We start from the raw sequence: 16276 nt of genomic DNA on the forward strand, positions 1-16276 counted from the left end.
ATACTGTGGTAATGCCAAAAGACCTGATCAGGGCCTTGTTCCGCTATGCTCTGCGCATATGCCTAATAAGAGAAGTCCATGCTGAAATGTTCTTTGTTCACTGCAGATAGATGTGAAGACTTGTTAGTTTCTGCACGAGTCTGCTTAATCATGAAAGAGTGCATTTGGGTGTGGTGGGAGGTTAGCCTAGTATGCAAAATAAGTATTGCCTTTGGAATAAATGAGGACATATTCTGCCCCGAGGAATGAAGTCAGACTGAAAAGTATGTAGCTTATGTGGAAGAGTTGTCTTAATGGCTTCATAGTATTTGTTGGCAGTATTTCTCACTTGAGTGCAGGTAAATCAAGTATTTCAGATTCATGAAAAATCTGATCTTTTAGCTTAACAAGTTCTTATTAGATAGTAGTTTAATAGCTAAAATAATACATCCCTGCATTATCTTTACATGTAAACAGTGTTAAAAGCACACTAATCATAGCATAGTGCGACACAGGTAAGTAGTATCATTACTCTACAATGGAGAATCCAACAGAGTGCCAAATGTCACGTTTTTTGCCTGCATCTGTAACTTTCACTCCATGCATCTGAAGAAGTGGGTTTTTTACCCACGAAAGCTTATGTCCAAATAAATCTGTTAGTCTTTAAGGTACCACCATTGTTTTTGTGGATACAGACTAACACGGCTACTCCTCTGATAAATGTCACATTACCGCTGGAATTGGAAATTTCTATTGCTGCCGTTCCAGAAAACACCTTTCAGTACCCTTCATATTGTATTTAGTTAATGTTGTCATGCTCCTTGAGACATGCCTGCCTTATTTTACACTTGCAGAGCTCCCAACACAATGAGTAGGTGTTACTGTAATACAAATAATAAATGCTTACAAATCAATTATATTGTATGACAAGCCATGGAAGAGGGTTAAAATTATTGTGGTGCAGCTAGAGATATTTAATCTTCCATTTTCTTATTATTTAAATTCTGTGAATCAAACATTTTTGGTGTTGTGCAAAAGTTAACTATACATGATTCAGAACTCAGGGTGAAAGCATCTTTCTAGGTGATTGTGAGCTTTAAATTTAGTCAAATGATACTTTGGACTAAACAATTTAAGATCTAGGGTGTGTGTTTTTGTTTTTGTTTTTGTTTGCTTGTTTTTTAAATCTGCATTCATCCTGCTTTCCATTTACTGATATACGTGGGAGAGGGGAGACAACTGTTTTGGTTGACAGTCCTGTAATTGAAAAGACACCCATCCAGTTGAAAATGTCATTCCCATATGAAAATTTTGTATCTACTATTGCTATAAGTAACACCTAATGTTGTTATAACTGGCAGAGATTAGAGAGCTGTTCTTTTTAGTTTTTCTTCATTCATTTGACAGCAGTTTGTGTATGACAAGATTCACTGTTTTGTTGATCAGTTGCACTTCTTACATCATGTGGGTGACACACCTATGATACCCTGTTTTGGGGGGAGCTCAATTGCATCTACTATTCCCGAACAATACATGAGGATATTTTCAGTTTCAGCTCTGATTAAGCTAAAATGCTGGGGGGCCTGGGCATGTGCACAGATAAGAACGGGAAGATCTGAGCATGCTCTTAGGACTGCCCGGAAGACCATTAAAAATTATAAACTGGAAATCGCAAAACTTTTTTTTAAAGTAAGTGATATTGAAAGGCTGTTCTAGTAGAAAAATGAGTTTTCAAGTGAGTTGATTTCAAAAAAAAAAAATCATTTCACAGTAGGGTGTGCTATAAAATGATTTGGGTCTCTTTTTGTGTGAACTTCTGACTTCCAGTTAGACTAGACATGACATGCCTTATATTTTTAAGGCTTAAGGAAAGCAGGGGGAACCAAACTTTTGCTGAGGTGGGAAAATCTTTTTCCGTTTTTGTGTGGACTATAAATCACCAAAAAAGCTATAACCTTTCTTCTCCCCCTTTATTTTTTTTAGGTCACCTTTACAAAAACTGCTTCCTTAAGATTGTGAGAAATGTGAGCAGCTGTTTTCCTTGTTTTCTTTCTAGAGTGAGCGAGTAATATAGCAGGGACCTGAAGCAAAGATTTGCAAAGGAGATGACACATGAACACCTGTAGTGGTGTCAAAACTTATTGCCAGATCAAGGGTCTATTGAAATCAGTAGAATCTTTTGTGAGTATAAGTGTCGGCTTCAGGGGACCTCTGGGCAGGATTGGGGTTAAACCCTCTTTCCCTTTCTACCTGGTTGCTTGTGAACTCACTCTGACAGAGAAACCAGAAAGTTTGTGTCTCATTTCTTGGCATCTCAGAGGTTGTCATCCTTGTTGTTTTAATAAGGTAAAATTTAAATTTTTACTAGGCTATATGTTTTTTATCTTAAGTCTTGCCATTTGAAAAAATAGCAGTTTACCTGTAACTTACTCTAAACTATGTTTTGAAAAAGCTGCTGTTCTTTATTGCTGAACTTCTACTCTTGTGGAGAATGTTGAGTGCATTTTGCTCTTAGCAGTTCTTTAAAATATTTATGGTTGTGGCTTCAACGGGAGAGATTGAGACCTGCCCCCAAATACCCCATAGTCCAGTGGTTAGGGCACTATTCTGGGAGGTAGATAACCCAAATCCAAGACCCAGCTCTGCATCAGGCACAGTGGGGATTGAACCCTAGTCTCTCAAGTTCTTGGTGGGTACTCTAACCATTGTGCTAAAGGTTTCTGGGAATGAAGGGGTGGCACGACTGCCACTACTTGCATCTGTTTTATGGGTTTAGGGGCGCTCAGAACTTATCTCGTGAATTCAGCCGCAAGGCAAAATAGGTGTGGAATGCCTTGTTTGAGAATCCCACTGGGGCATAGGTGGATGTGATTTAGGCACCAAGTTGGTGGGCAGTGTCATGACTGAGCTGGATTTGCACATGGCCAGCTGTCAAAATGTAGGCACTGTAGGGGCTTTACTGGTGCGGACTTTAGGTTTCTACACGGTTAGGAAGCAGCAGAGCAATCATTTTTTGTGAATGTCATTGATGCCTAAGTCCCCCTTGTAAGTTCCATCCTTAGTGCCTATATTATAAAAGGGATACAGTCAACTTGAAATCGAGTCAATTTAAAAAATGAGTTAAAAGTAGTTTGAGATCCTATTACTGCCCCTGAGGCCCCTACCATTAGCTTTGGTTTTACATTTGCATTTTCCTATAAGTTAAATCCCTTGTTGGCATGATAGCAGCCATGTGGTTACGAGAACTAATTTTAATTTTAATGTGTTCTCTTGATTTAAAAGAATAATAAATATGAGATCTAAAATAAGATGTCTGTTTAAAACTCATAGTATTTCTGTAGGTAAGATATCTAAACTATATCTAAAGAACCTTTGAAAACTTCATGCCCGCGGGATCGTACTGCCTAGAGTCTGGAGGCTTGGATTCTAGTCCCACCTATACAGTTAACTCATTGTATATGACTTGCTGAAGGGTACAGCTTTTCTTTATATCTCTAGGATATAGATAATAGTTCTTACTCCCTTCTGTAGAACACATTTAGTGATCTTTGGATGAAAACTGGTACAGGTCAAACAAAAATAACAAACAGTGTATCTCTTCTACACTCTTGTTTGAAGGTAAGTTATTTGCCTGGGGCCTAGACAAGTGACTTTGTGGGGCTCTGAATTAAGCTGGTTTGTTACATGCGTGTGCCTGTGTATAATCAGATGTTAGTTTGCTACTTAAAACAAAGAAGCTTTGTTTAAAATATCATATATGTTTATAAAGGATACTTTAAAGAGCCAGTTAGGGCAGGTTGGTAAGTTCTTACTATGCATCTATCTTAAATTATGAAGATGTCCTTACCAAGTCTACAACTAAATGTGCATTGCATCTTAAAGTGGGGTTTTAGTCACTTTGCTGCTGACCAAAGCAAATGGTGATCATAGCCAAACTTACCACTTACTCTTGTGGTAAAGATTTAGGTTTCTGGACAGTTATAGGTGAATAATTTCAATACTTTTGGAATTTTTAAAGAGAAAAATGACTCCATTCTACAATTTTATGTTTGGTGTATCTCTTTGATGTCTCAAGTTTAAAATAGTTTTTGTTCTAGTGTTTGAAACATAATGAAGTTGGACTTATAAACAAAATTTTGAGCACACTCTGTTTAAAACTTGGAAACTACCAAGTTAATAGCATCCCTCATCAGGGATGTTTCTGTTTATGTAATGAAAGCTAACAGATGACTACTTTTTTTCAAAAGCTGATGTATAACATTTTGCACTCAGAACTGACAGAATATGGGTCTGTGGAGAATGCATGAGGTAAGAATGAGGCTTCTTGAGGTTAACGGGAGCTGTGGGGTACTTGTCGCTCTTGAAAATTGGATCATTTATTTGGCTGCATAAATATAGATTTAACAGCTCCACTTTAGGCTCCTATTCTAAAAATCTTGGTCCGAGAATATGTAGCCACCTGAATGCAACTGATCACTTAATGTTATTCTAAAATAACCTAGCTCTTTGTGCTGTCTCCTGGGTACAGCTGCAAATGTGACATACAACACCCCCCCCCCCCCCAATCAATATGTTGTTGTTCTGAATTTTATTGTCTTTTGAGATTAACTGTAAGATAACATCTTGCAGGAGGGCTTAAGTGTGTAATGTCACAGCCAGGTATTGACTTCTCTCCATAGAAGTAAGAACCTCAGGATTGCATTTTTTTCACCCCTGTATGTCTGTAATTACTAACCAATCCCCTCTTTTTTGGGGGGGGGGAACTGTTCACTTTTTCATATTTCACTGAATTTCAATCTCCCCTCTCTTCTGGGAAGTTGAGCTTTCAGTATTAGAGATCTTCATTTCAGTTAGCAGGAGACTAACAGTTTTGGTATTGGAACGGCATTGGGACGCATTATCTTAGACGTGCTGAATGCTTAAGCCTTTGTAGAGCTTTCCTACAAGTTATTGTTTAATATAGACAATGGAGGAGAACTTGGACTATTCACATGGCTGTGAAGCTTGAACTGGCAGCAAGTTGGCCTGTTTGTAGTATTTGCAGAAGGTAGGGTGATAAATTTAATGATAGTGCAGTTTTTTACAAATTGCTCCCAGATTAGATACTGCTGTGTGTGTGTCACAGCTTGTTAAACTTTGTTTGAAAACTTTAGAGTTGTTTTCATTCTTTAAGTACACTGTTTGTCTTCTTAACACTGTATTACTGAGTTCTGCTTGTTTGTCAAACTGGAGACTGAACATTGCATATGACACTGCAAATGCCTCCTTATGCTTTAATCCTAACGGCAAGGAGAGACTCAAAATATGGCTTATACATGCACTCCTGGCTGCTAAAACTGTTAACGCCTGATACATAATTTGTATTTTATTCTTCTGTCTCAGAGAGAGGGATTGGTGTATAACTATATACAAATATAACTAAAGACTATAACAGAAGCATTGGTTATAAGTAACTGAGTATTAAATTCATAATTAACTCTTTCTTTGTTTAGCAAGTTCACAAACTAATTTGGATGTTTTGGAATATGTTAGCTATTTGTAAGTATTCAACAAATTTCAAGGAAGAAATCTTAGATGTATGGGTTGTTCATGAAATGTTCAGTTCCTTGTTTGTAGTAAGTGTTTGGTCATGTGGTATTGTTTCATCTCCCTGACTGAGTGATGGAAACTTTTAAAACATGAAAATAATGAATACAGTATCTCTGTTACAAACTTCCAGACTAATAATGCTTTGTTCAAAAATTAGGGGGATTGACTGAATAGATCTCTCTCACAGAATCATAATGAACTGAATTTAGGGCTTTCATTCATGAAAATATTCACAAGTTAACTTTTAAATGATTTGACAGGTTTCAAATGTAAATGGGGTAATGTAAATTGTAAGCAATTTATTGTTCCAGTACCCCAAATACTTGATGTACAAACCACCTAGCATATATTGCAAAATAAATGGCAATATTTTCTCGTGCCTCTCTTTCCCCCCCCCCCCCACTCCCCGCCATTGTTTCACACCAGTTCTTTCCAGATTTTAAATGACCACATACAAGAGTGGTGATGAACCAGAAAGGTGTATACTCCTGGTAAGGAAAAGCATTACAAGTCTTTGGTGGGATCATACGTGACTTTTATTCTCCTTTAACAGCCTGTTTCTTATTTTTCTTTTTAATATCATTCTAACATTAATTTACATACCTTAATATCAAATAAGTCCACTTGGAATCAATCACACATTATGGTGACCTAGTATGGAGAAATCCCATCCAGATTTGGGCCTGATCACAAAAGAGAGTTTTCCTGGGCATGTGCTTTCCGCTTCAGCAGAATGTAAGTTTCATTTTGTGGCTCCTTAGGAAAGCACTAAGGAACAACAGAGGCAGGCACAGGACCTATTCATTGAGGAGGCGGCTCCAAGATGGGAAAAGAGTTGCGCATAGATCTTCTATATCTGCAGCACCAAGGAGGGGAGAAACACAGAGAGGCTCCTTTCCCTCAAATGACTGAATGGAGTGAAGTAATGAAAACAAATGATAATGCTAAAACAAAATGTAAACATTGATAGGTGAAATTTGTGGTCATCTCAAGAGCAGAGCTGGTCACAATGCAGGATTACTGGATTGTGGGAAATTGTGGGTTTGAAATTTTGGTTTTGTTCCAGTCAAAATGAATCCAATATTTTTAAGCCCTGTGAACTGGAAATCTGGGTGGGGTGGGGGAGGGGGAGAGGACAGTTTCCCCCCGGAACATGGAGTTTCCAAAACAAATCTGCTCCCTGGACCCTGACCACTTGCTTGAAATTGTCAGTTTTACTCAGCAGCTGCCAGGGCTTTCAGGCTCTGGGAAATCAGTCAGAGAATTTTTTTTTAACCGACTATGCTCAAGAAATGCAGAAAATCAGTTTTTCTGGATTCTTAGAGAGCAAATGTGCCACTGAATTAAAATTTCACTGTTGGACAGGAAGAGCAGAACACTGGAGCTTGAACCGTCAAATGAGACTTTTGATGGCTTGGTCAGCATTGCTATTATGCTGTCATAATTTAAGCCACCGTTTTGGACATTCCAGCAGCTCTTCGACATCCAGCTTTGTTCAACAGCAGTCTGTTTCTCTCTCAAATAAATGGCAAAGATCAAACTGGTGATTATCATTTAAAAGACGGAGACTTGAATTTGAAAATGAAGTTGCAATCTTAACTTATGCTAACATCATAATCACCTTTAGTGTAGCATGAAATGAGCATTGTAAAGAGGCAAGTGAAGCACCTTGCCCTGCATGTACTGCATTAGACAAATTTGAACTCTGTTTCACATCTAAATATGGTAAAAGTGAATCAAATTGAAGGAAGAACTGAAAAAACCAACAGTGATATTAATACTAAATGGTTGGAAAAACGTGAGTGATTTAATAATGGCTACAAGCATACATTCATGGAGTAGATGCATTCTTGCTTAATGCTGTTGATTCTTGTATGTGGGGAAAAAATGGCAGAATATTGTGTCCAACTTGCTGAAGATACTTTTTCTTTACAATTTTTGGTTGGCCTTTTTCCATCTACTCGGGCAACAAAAATGAAATGAAAGATGAGAATTTCTTTGAAGTCATCCTAAAATTCTGACATATGGGTGTTCAGCATGCTTACTTAAACCTTATAAAGAAGTAGACATAGTAACTCTAAAACACAATGCAAATGTTTTTTTTTAAATTTCCAGTACTTTCATTAATGAAACACCTGATTGGTGTCTTAAAAAGGCTTTAAAGTAGCTTCCCAATGATATTTTGTCAAAGTCTCTGGGAAATTCTGTATTTTCATCCAGCTAAAATAAGTGTATTGAAATTTGCCCTGAGCATGAGAGACTTGAATCAAAATACAGCATTTTACACAACAAGGCTGTCTAGAGACACTGAATTTACAATGGCAGTTGAAAGAGGTTTCCAAGGGATTAGATGGATGGATGGATGTTGATGATGCTACTCTTGCATTCTCAGTGGAAATCTGGCTTCGATCTAATTAAACAGAAATGGGCCACACACAGATAAAATAAAACTATTCAGAGAAACTATGGAATATTTGTGTTTAGCTAATATGATTTACCAAATATAAAGCTCATGGGTTGAGCCAGCACAGGAGGAAGAGGTTAAAACATAATTTGTGGACCTAATCCTTAGTTTATGCCTTTTCCTATAGAGTTTACAACTGAATATCCATATTTCTAACCTAAATCTGGTTTGTGAATAAGGTAGTGTCAGATTGTGGCCAAAAAATGGCAGAAAACTATGGAAGTCAGATCATGGAAAACAGGATGGCTGAGTTCTGAAGTTTTTTAAAAGGCTGCCAACTCAGCATCAACCAGACTGCCTGGGCATCTAACTGCTTTTGAAGGTACTATTTCACCGCCTTAAAAAAAGTGATTAAATTATCATTCCAGTTTTCTCATCTCTTTCCAGGGCTTGCTGCCTTCTTGAACTGAGATGGGAGTGGGGGGAATAGGATAAATCAAATGTCAAAGGTATTTAAAAACAGCTTGAACGCGTTGTCTTTTATGTCCTATTTACCTTTCCAACCATGCATTTGACACTTACGGTTCTTCCATTTGGTGTTTTTTACCTTCTAACATCTTGATGCTGATTTTCCAAATCATTTTATAATGATCCCAGAAAGTCACCTCTTCTCCCCCTTCCCCCCCCCTTTTTTTTGGCACTGCCAAACAATTCGCTCAGGTACCGTGTAAATCATCTGGGTCAGATTTATCTTTACTGTAAAGCTATACTCCAGCAAGTTCATTCTTCCAGGTTTTGTTCGTAATAAGCCTGCAAACATTCCAGCACCTGTCAGCTCTTTTTTCGATGGACTGCATGGAAATGCTTTAGGTCAGGTAGAAGATTGTCTGTCAGTGGTATAATTTCCTGGCAGACATTTATGTGGGGTATACAGTACCATCTACTGAAAGTTGCTGTTTGTGTTAGCATGCATGGAAATCATATAAAAGACAAGGTGGTCCAATAAAGATTGCCTCACCAACTTCTGTTGGTGAGAGTTTATTATGGTGGGAGAGAAGAAACGTTCTCACTGTGCTGTATTTTTTTTGAGAACTTCAGATGATAAATAAAGAAGATGTAGATCATAATTCTGCTTCCATATAAGTAGGTGGTCTTACTCTATTTTGCTTTTCAATTGTCACAAACTTGTGTGTGTACACATTTATATATACATCTGTATAGTTGTAATTAACCTTCCTACTAGATCATTCTGTCATACTTTTTTTCTAATTTTTGATCGGCATTTACAGCTGTGTGTGGCTTTGAGTGATTTCCTGTAACAGAGCAAAACCAGAATTAGTAAAATAAAAACTCAAAGGGACCATATCCACTTGAGGTCTAGTTAATTTCCAAATTGTTTAAAATTAGCTTCAGATACTATACTTTTTTCCCAGATGCCTTTTTACTAGGTTTTGTGGTTTTTAATTTTTCTATTTTGTAAAATGTTTTCTTGCTCTTCGGAAGAACTATACAAAAGGAGAAAATGGTATAAGCTAAATTGGTTTTAGAACAACTTATACAGCCTCAAGTCTGTCTAAGGGTTTGGACTGATGTAGCTAAATCAACTTAGTTACACTGGTGTACATTTTTTTAATATAGAAATGGCTTTACTCTCAGCCTATCCTGCTGTGACTGGGATGTGAAAGTCAAACTGGCTTCTTTATCAGGCATTGTCATCAGTAATAAGTTTCTTCAGGTCGAACTGTGCCCTAAGGGGTATCTGGGCCACCGTATTGTACTCATATAATGCCGTCAATGACACCTGTGCAACCTCTTTTTTTCCTTTAATTGGTTAGCATAGATGTAACTGACCAGAATTTTGAATTTAGCTATGGTGATAGTTCACTAGAGAGCAGAATTCAGCTCTGTTTCTTACATTGCTGTTGGCTTTGCAGGGCTATCAAGAGTAAAACAGTGAGAGCTAATTTTTGTCACTAAAATAAGCGGATACAATACCACAATACCCAGTGAACAGATATCTTAACGTGCTTTTTTTATGTACCGTGATCACTTTTCAGAATAAATCTTCACTTTTAATGTCATCTGTTTTTTTTGAATGCCAAGTTTTCAGACATCAGTGAGCTCTGGTTTATAATAGCATGGAAGATACGGTACAAAGCTTCTCTCTTGTAATTTCAATGGGTGTACAATTTCTCTTGAACATGGCTCTTACAGTAAGCATAAATGACCTCTTAATTGTTGTGTTAGTGCTGTTCCTTGCTTTTTGAGGGGAGACATTATGTACTTTAGTTCTCAGAATTGATGGTACTATCTCCTGTGTTGAGGTAGGGCATGACTTCTGTGTTCAATTACATTTCTACTTTTAATCCTTGCTGAACTCCAGTGGAAACTGTGCTTGCTTTAAGATGTTTGCTTTATATGTCAGTCTCTCAAAACTGTTCTCGTAACTTTTTTAAGCTAATGGAGGGAGACCATGAAGACTTTGAAGTTTTTAGACTGTTATTGAAAGTCATAATTTTACTCTTCATAATACTCCTTCCTACTAGAGTTGACCTCTATAAACAAAGGCTTTTATATCCTAACTCGATCTTAAGTCTTTGTTTGCCTGGGACACAGCAAAGCTAAGCACATCTTAAAAAGCAAACTCACTGGTATCTTTAGATTTCTGCAAGGTGCTAGCAAAGTCATTAGATTGCCTTTGCAAAAATCTTGAACCCCTTAAAGTCATAGCAAAACTCCTGCTAACTTCAGTGGTGCCAAGATTTCACTACTTGTTTCTTAGAACTCCATGTTAATTCTGTCAGACTGAGGTGCGGTGCAGCACGGCCCGAAGGGAGTATTCTGTTAGATGAGGCTTCCCTTTCATAGTAGTAAGGGACACTGACAATTCAAAACTTTAAGGAAGAATTATTTTCTGGGTACTGCCATGAAATGTGTAGCCACAGAGGTGAGGCTATTTAAGTCTAGTTTACTGTGTGTGGGCACTCTGTCTTCTACTTCCAGAATTATTACCACCTTGATTGTCTTCAACACCTTATTTTGAGGCCAAAATGGAAAAGTCTCTTTTCTGACTTCTGGGTAAATATCAGGGGTTTCTTCTGTAGATAAAGGTAGTGCACAGGTCATAAGTGCTAGTGCTGAAAATCATAACTGGGCCAGTGGGTCTTTGAATGCAGATAAGGGGCAGTTACTTCTGTAGTCTTAAAAAGTGGTGAACTGAGTAGTTTTAGCACCTGTTCATACATAATTTTGTGTGTTCTTCATGATAAATCACTGGTGTTTAAAACGGACCTTTTTTCTCTCTTCCCTACTCTCTCTTCTCCTGTGGGGTTGCCTAACCTCCTGTTGAATACTGACTAAATTGTTGATATTGAGGGGCAGCCTCCTTAAGGTGAGCTGGTGGTGGTGATGTCATTGTTTGTGGAGCTGTTCTAAGGCAGTGGTCACCAACGGGTCGATCCTGGAGCCTCTGCCAGTCAATTGCAATCTCCGGCTGCTAAAAGTCTGGCGGCACAGTGGGGCTAAGGCAGGCTCCCTGGCCCCGTGCCGCTCCTGGAAGCGGCCTGCATGCCCCTGAGGCCTGGAAGGGGCAGGGGCAGGAGCAGGAGTCTCCGTGCACTGTTCCTGCTTGCAAGCACTGTCCCCATAGCTCCTATTGGCTAGGAACGGGGAACTGCGGCCAATGGGCACTGTGGGGGCGGTGCCTGCAGAGAAGGGCAGCGCATGGAGCCAGGTGCAGCCCTTTTCCTGTGGGGGGCGTGATAGCTGCTTCTGGGAGTATAGTGGGGCCGGGGCAGGCAGGGAGCCTGCCTTAGCCCCACTTAGTTGCCCAGTGGGAGCTCACACCCCAGCCCTGAGTTCCCTCCTGGAGCCCAACACTCTGCCCCAGTCCGGAGCCCCCTCTGCGCCCAAACTTCCTCCCAGAGCTTGCACCCCTCACCCCCTCCTGCACCCCAACTCCTTGCCCTAGGCTCAGCCCCCTCCCACACTCCAAACCCCTTGGCCCCAGGCCAGAGCCTGCACCCCCTCCTGCAGCCCAACCCCCTGCCCTTGCCTGGTGAAAGTGAGTGAGGGTGGGGGAGAGTGAGTGACGGAGGGAGGATGGAGTGCGTGGGGCAGGGCCTCAGGGAAGGGACAGGGCAGGGTGGATCCTGTGTTGCACTTAAATTCAAAAAGTGATTTTGTGTGTAAAAAGGCTGGAGACCACTGTTCGCATCTTAGAAAGGAGAGACCAGGAAGAAAAGATTGACAATACCACAGAAACAAATAAATATAGTAATTCATTAACTAATGAATATCAGAATCATTAGCTAAATGGGACTAGTAGAAAGGTGTTTTTTTTGTTTGTTTTTTTTAAAGTAATCATTAAGTCTCAAAGTAACAAGTTTATTGGAGTTCCATCTTGGCATTGATTTCCCCCTCCCTCTGCCCCATGATTTGCTTAGATAAAAAGGTGATAGGCATCTTAGCTATAGCCAAGATATTTAAAATGGTCTTGCTTATAGAGCTCTATGGAGAGTACAGCTGAGGAAACTTGAGAAGTGTGGGGATTTTTATATTCAAATGTCTGGAATTACAATTGTGGACAGTCACTGAGAGCACTTCCAGCATGCAAAGTGCTTTCCCCACTAAAATGAGGGCAGGTCCCTTGCTTAAGGAGCTCACAGTCTAAACACACGGAAGGGCACAACATATTAGTGGTCAAGGTGATAGTTGACCACATCTTGGTAATATAAGGTTGCATTTACAAAGTCTCTTCACCCCCATACTTCAAACAGGCTATATAAATTATTCCTAACTACTACTTAAACTTGTCATTTCTTTTTCTGCAGGCATTGCAGCAGAAGTGGGTCTTAAGCTGGGACTTGATTGCAGAGAAGGCAGAGGCCTTGCAGGTGAGCTTAGGAAGAGTATTTCAGTATTCTGTGCATTGGGGCAATATGAAGGAGGCAATATCCTGCCCGGAGAGGGGTGAAGGGTTTTAATGGTGGGGCAGGGAGAGGGTCAGCGGTCATGGTTAGTGATAAGGGACGGTGTTGGTTGATCAGGAAGATGACAGAACTGAAAGAGGAGAGGACAGACTTGTAGTGGAGGAAGCGTGTATGATTGAGACTTTTTACAGGTGTTGGCAGAACAAAAACGAGGAGCAGGTAAATTAATTTTGCAAGTGAGACAGGGTTGGGGTTCAGCGGATGGGAATTGGTGGGAGAAAGGGACAATGGGGAGTCAAAGTTGGAAGAGTGGACAGCTGAATCTGAGGTGAGGGCTAGGAGGAAGGGACTGAGAGTGAAAAACCTCCAAGGCTCTGGTCGGGGGGACTGGGGACATGCGCGCCTGAAGCAAATGGGTGCTGTTGGAAGGATGGAACTTTGATATTGAGAAAAAAGAAATAGTGTTTAGTGAGGGAAAAGGTTGAATGAGTAGCCATTTCGGTAGGTTGGGATCAACCCTCATGAGTTGAAGATGAGATGAAGTGGTGGGGGATGCTGCTGGATTGGGCAGGTTCTCAATGTGGGAAACTGAAGTTGCTGTGGATTAATGGGAGATGGTGATGGGGCGGGGGGAGGAGGAAGCATACGTGTGTGACAGATTATTTTAAATGAGTGGAAAGATGGCCAGTCTATTACTCAGTGTTCTGCTTGTTAATAGTATGAAAGTAAAAGATTTTCTTCTTTAGTGTAGAAATCTCTTTATTGTTAGGACGAGATTCGCGAAGGGACTCAAGCAATGGAGAATCTAACTTTAGATGCCCTGCCTCTTGGTGGAGTTAACAACTGAGTTAGGCTCCCCATACAATGCATGGGGACAGTTCAGTGTCTAAGAATGGGATTCACAACAGGTAGCACACTGAGCAGGAGCTGCCTAAGCTAGCCAGTAGAAAATGCCTTGTGGAGAGGGGCATGGCCTAAGGGCGTTAAGTGCCCAAGTCTCGGTCAGAGGGAGGTGCATTTCTCTGCTTGGTATTCACTCAACTCTCTTCTGCAGTTAGGCGCTTAAGACATTTGTTGCAAGAAGAAGGTATTTGTGCCCCCCCAACCTTTAGCCTAGTTGTTAGGGCACTTACCCAGGATGTGGGGGATCAGGGTTTCGTTCTCTCCTCTGTCTAATGTGAAAAGAGGATTTGAACTTGTCTCCCACTTCTCAGGGCTTGTCTTTATCGCATTGTAAGCTTGAGCTATAACTCAAGTTTTGTCCCAAACCTGAAGCCTGTCCATACGTCGTCTCTAGATTGAGTTAAGTGTTGTCCAAATGGAGCTACCTATCTTATCAGGGGATGTGGGTTGAAGCTAGTTTAGCTCAAGAGGAGTAAGTCAAGCTAACTGTTACAGTGAAAACAAACCCAGAGTGCCCTAACCACTTGGCTGTAGGGTATTTTGTGAACAGGTCTCCCTCAATCTCTTCTGTTGAAGCTGTTGAACTGTATATAAATATGCCTTGGGTCAGAGACCCAGTGAGAGTGATTCTCTAGTCCAGGGGTTAGAGCACCCTCTTAAAATGTAGGAGGTCTAAGTTCAAATCTCTTCTCCGCATCAGGTAAGGGAGGAGGGGTGGGGAACTAAAGCTGGGTCTCCCACATCCTAGGTGAGTGCCTTAACAACTTGGCTAAAAGTTATTTGGGGGGGTATTGCCACCAACTCTGGCCTTTTTTATGCGGGTTTAGGCATGCTCAGAGCACATCTATCAGATTTGGGCCCCAAAGGCAAGTTAAGTAGGGTAACATCTAGCTTGTGAATTCTACTGGGGTTTAAGTGTGATTTACGTGCAGAGTTGCTGGGTGATGTGGTGATTGAGGTGACTCTGCACTTACCCACCTGCCAAAATATGGGCACTTCAGGGACTTTACGAGTCGAAACTTAGTCCTGGTCTATGCTGGGGGGGTGGAGGGGGTGTCGACCTAAGATATGTAACTTCAGCTACGCGAATACTGTAGCTGAAGTCGGCATATCTTAGGTCGACTTACCTGGCTGTGAGGGCGGCGGCGAGTTGACTGCTGCTGCTCCCCCGTTGACTCCACTTCCGCCTCTCATGAGCTGGAGTTCCGGAGTCGACGGGGAGCGTGTTTGGGGATCGATTTTATCGCGTCTAGATGAGACGTGTTAAATCGATCCCCGATAGATAGGTCACGACCCGCCGATCTGGCGGGTAGTGAATACCTGCCCTTACGTGCCTATTGACTTCTGTCACATAGCCTTGCAAGTGACTGCTGAGCAGGTGTTTTTGTGAAAGCCACTGACACCTAAATTTTGGACTTAAATGCTCTTTCAGGCATCCATGTGCCTGAGTCCCCCTTGCAAGTGTAGCACTTAGTGTTTGGGGATCCATGAAAAAGCAGAGAGATTGTTTTTAGTGGTTGTGACTCTCCTGTGCTTGTTCTGGGGTCGTGAGACTTTCTGCAGAGTGTATGAGAATAGCATAGCTATGGCATTACCAGCATAACATCTGCTACCATATTTTAGATGTTCTCACACTTTAGGTTTTTATTTTAAGATGTCCACTTAAAAAGTATATAAATGTGCACAAATATATGCACTCCAAATAGTGCAGATTAGAGATGGGAAAAGATGCCTTGGCTCATGTAGTGCACCCTTTTTTATTTTAAAAAAAATACAAGGGCTTTGTCCAGTCTTTATTTGCATGTTTGGAACAGTAGCTTCTACCACTTCCTTTGGGGACACAGCCTAATAGCTCTTATTCAGAGGAAGTTTTATCCTAATCTTCAGCCTAAATTCTTGCTTTTTAATCTCACACATTACCATTAGTCACTGTCCTTTACACCCTACTTCCTCTACTACATTGGTATTAGAAGTCTAAAAATATGCAGTCACCTCTTTCTCCACACACTCTTCTTTGCTCAGTAAAGTTTTATGTATATTTTGTTCCTTTGGCTCGTCCCTTGTGAGTCAGTCACTTCTGCCCCAGTCACTTTTTACTACAGACGCTCCCCAATTTACGCAATTGTTCTGTTATAGCGAGTCTGATTTTCATTTTTAAATGAATACAAATAAAACACCCCGATACAAAAAATAAAAATTGAAAGCTGTGTTTATTTAATGAACACAGAAAGTAACAATTTCCAGTGTTTTTGTATCTAAAGGCTTGTCTACACTGAGCATTAATGTGGATTTAGAGTGTGAGCTCTAAAGAGTTCTAAGGTGTTATGCATTCATAGATATTAAGGTCAGAAGGGACCATTATGATCCTCTAGTCTGACCTCCTGCACAATGCAGGCCACCGAATCTCACCCACCCAATCCTGCAATAAACCTCTCTCCTATGTCCGAGCTCTTGAAGTCCTCAAATCATG

General features: G+C 40.5%; 2 protein-coding genes across 4 annotated transcripts in view; both read left to right on the forward strand.

Annotated features, from left to right (window-relative positions):
- CHST7 (carbohydrate sulfotransferase 7) overlaps window positions 1–4992 on the forward strand; it is a 225560-nt gene extending 220568 nt beyond the window's left edge. The window contains exon 2 of the mRNA XM_074965908.1: window positions 4983–4992. The gene's annotated coding sequence lies outside the window, so the exon portion shown is untranslated. The remainder of the gene's footprint in view (window positions 1–4982) is intronic.
- Window positions 1–16276, forward strand: part of JADE3 (jade family PHD finger 3) — an 87285-nt gene that overhangs the window by 870 nt on the left and 70139 nt on the right. For 2 of the 3 annotated variants that reach the window (XM_074965835.1, XM_074965852.1), the window contains exon 2: window positions 12805–12867. The exons of the other annotated variant lie outside the window; for it this stretch is intronic. The gene's annotated coding sequence lies outside the window, so the exon portion shown is untranslated. The remainder of the gene's footprint in view (window positions 1–12804; window positions 12868–16276) is intronic. 3 annotated transcript variants of the gene reach the window in all.

The sequence above is a fragment of the Natator depressus genome, chromosome 1, assembly GCF_965152275.1.
Source record: "Natator depressus isolate rNatDep1 chromosome 1, rNatDep2.hap1, whole genome shotgun sequence".
Taxonomy (NCBI): Eukaryota; Metazoa; Chordata; order Testudines; family Cheloniidae; genus Natator; species Natator depressus.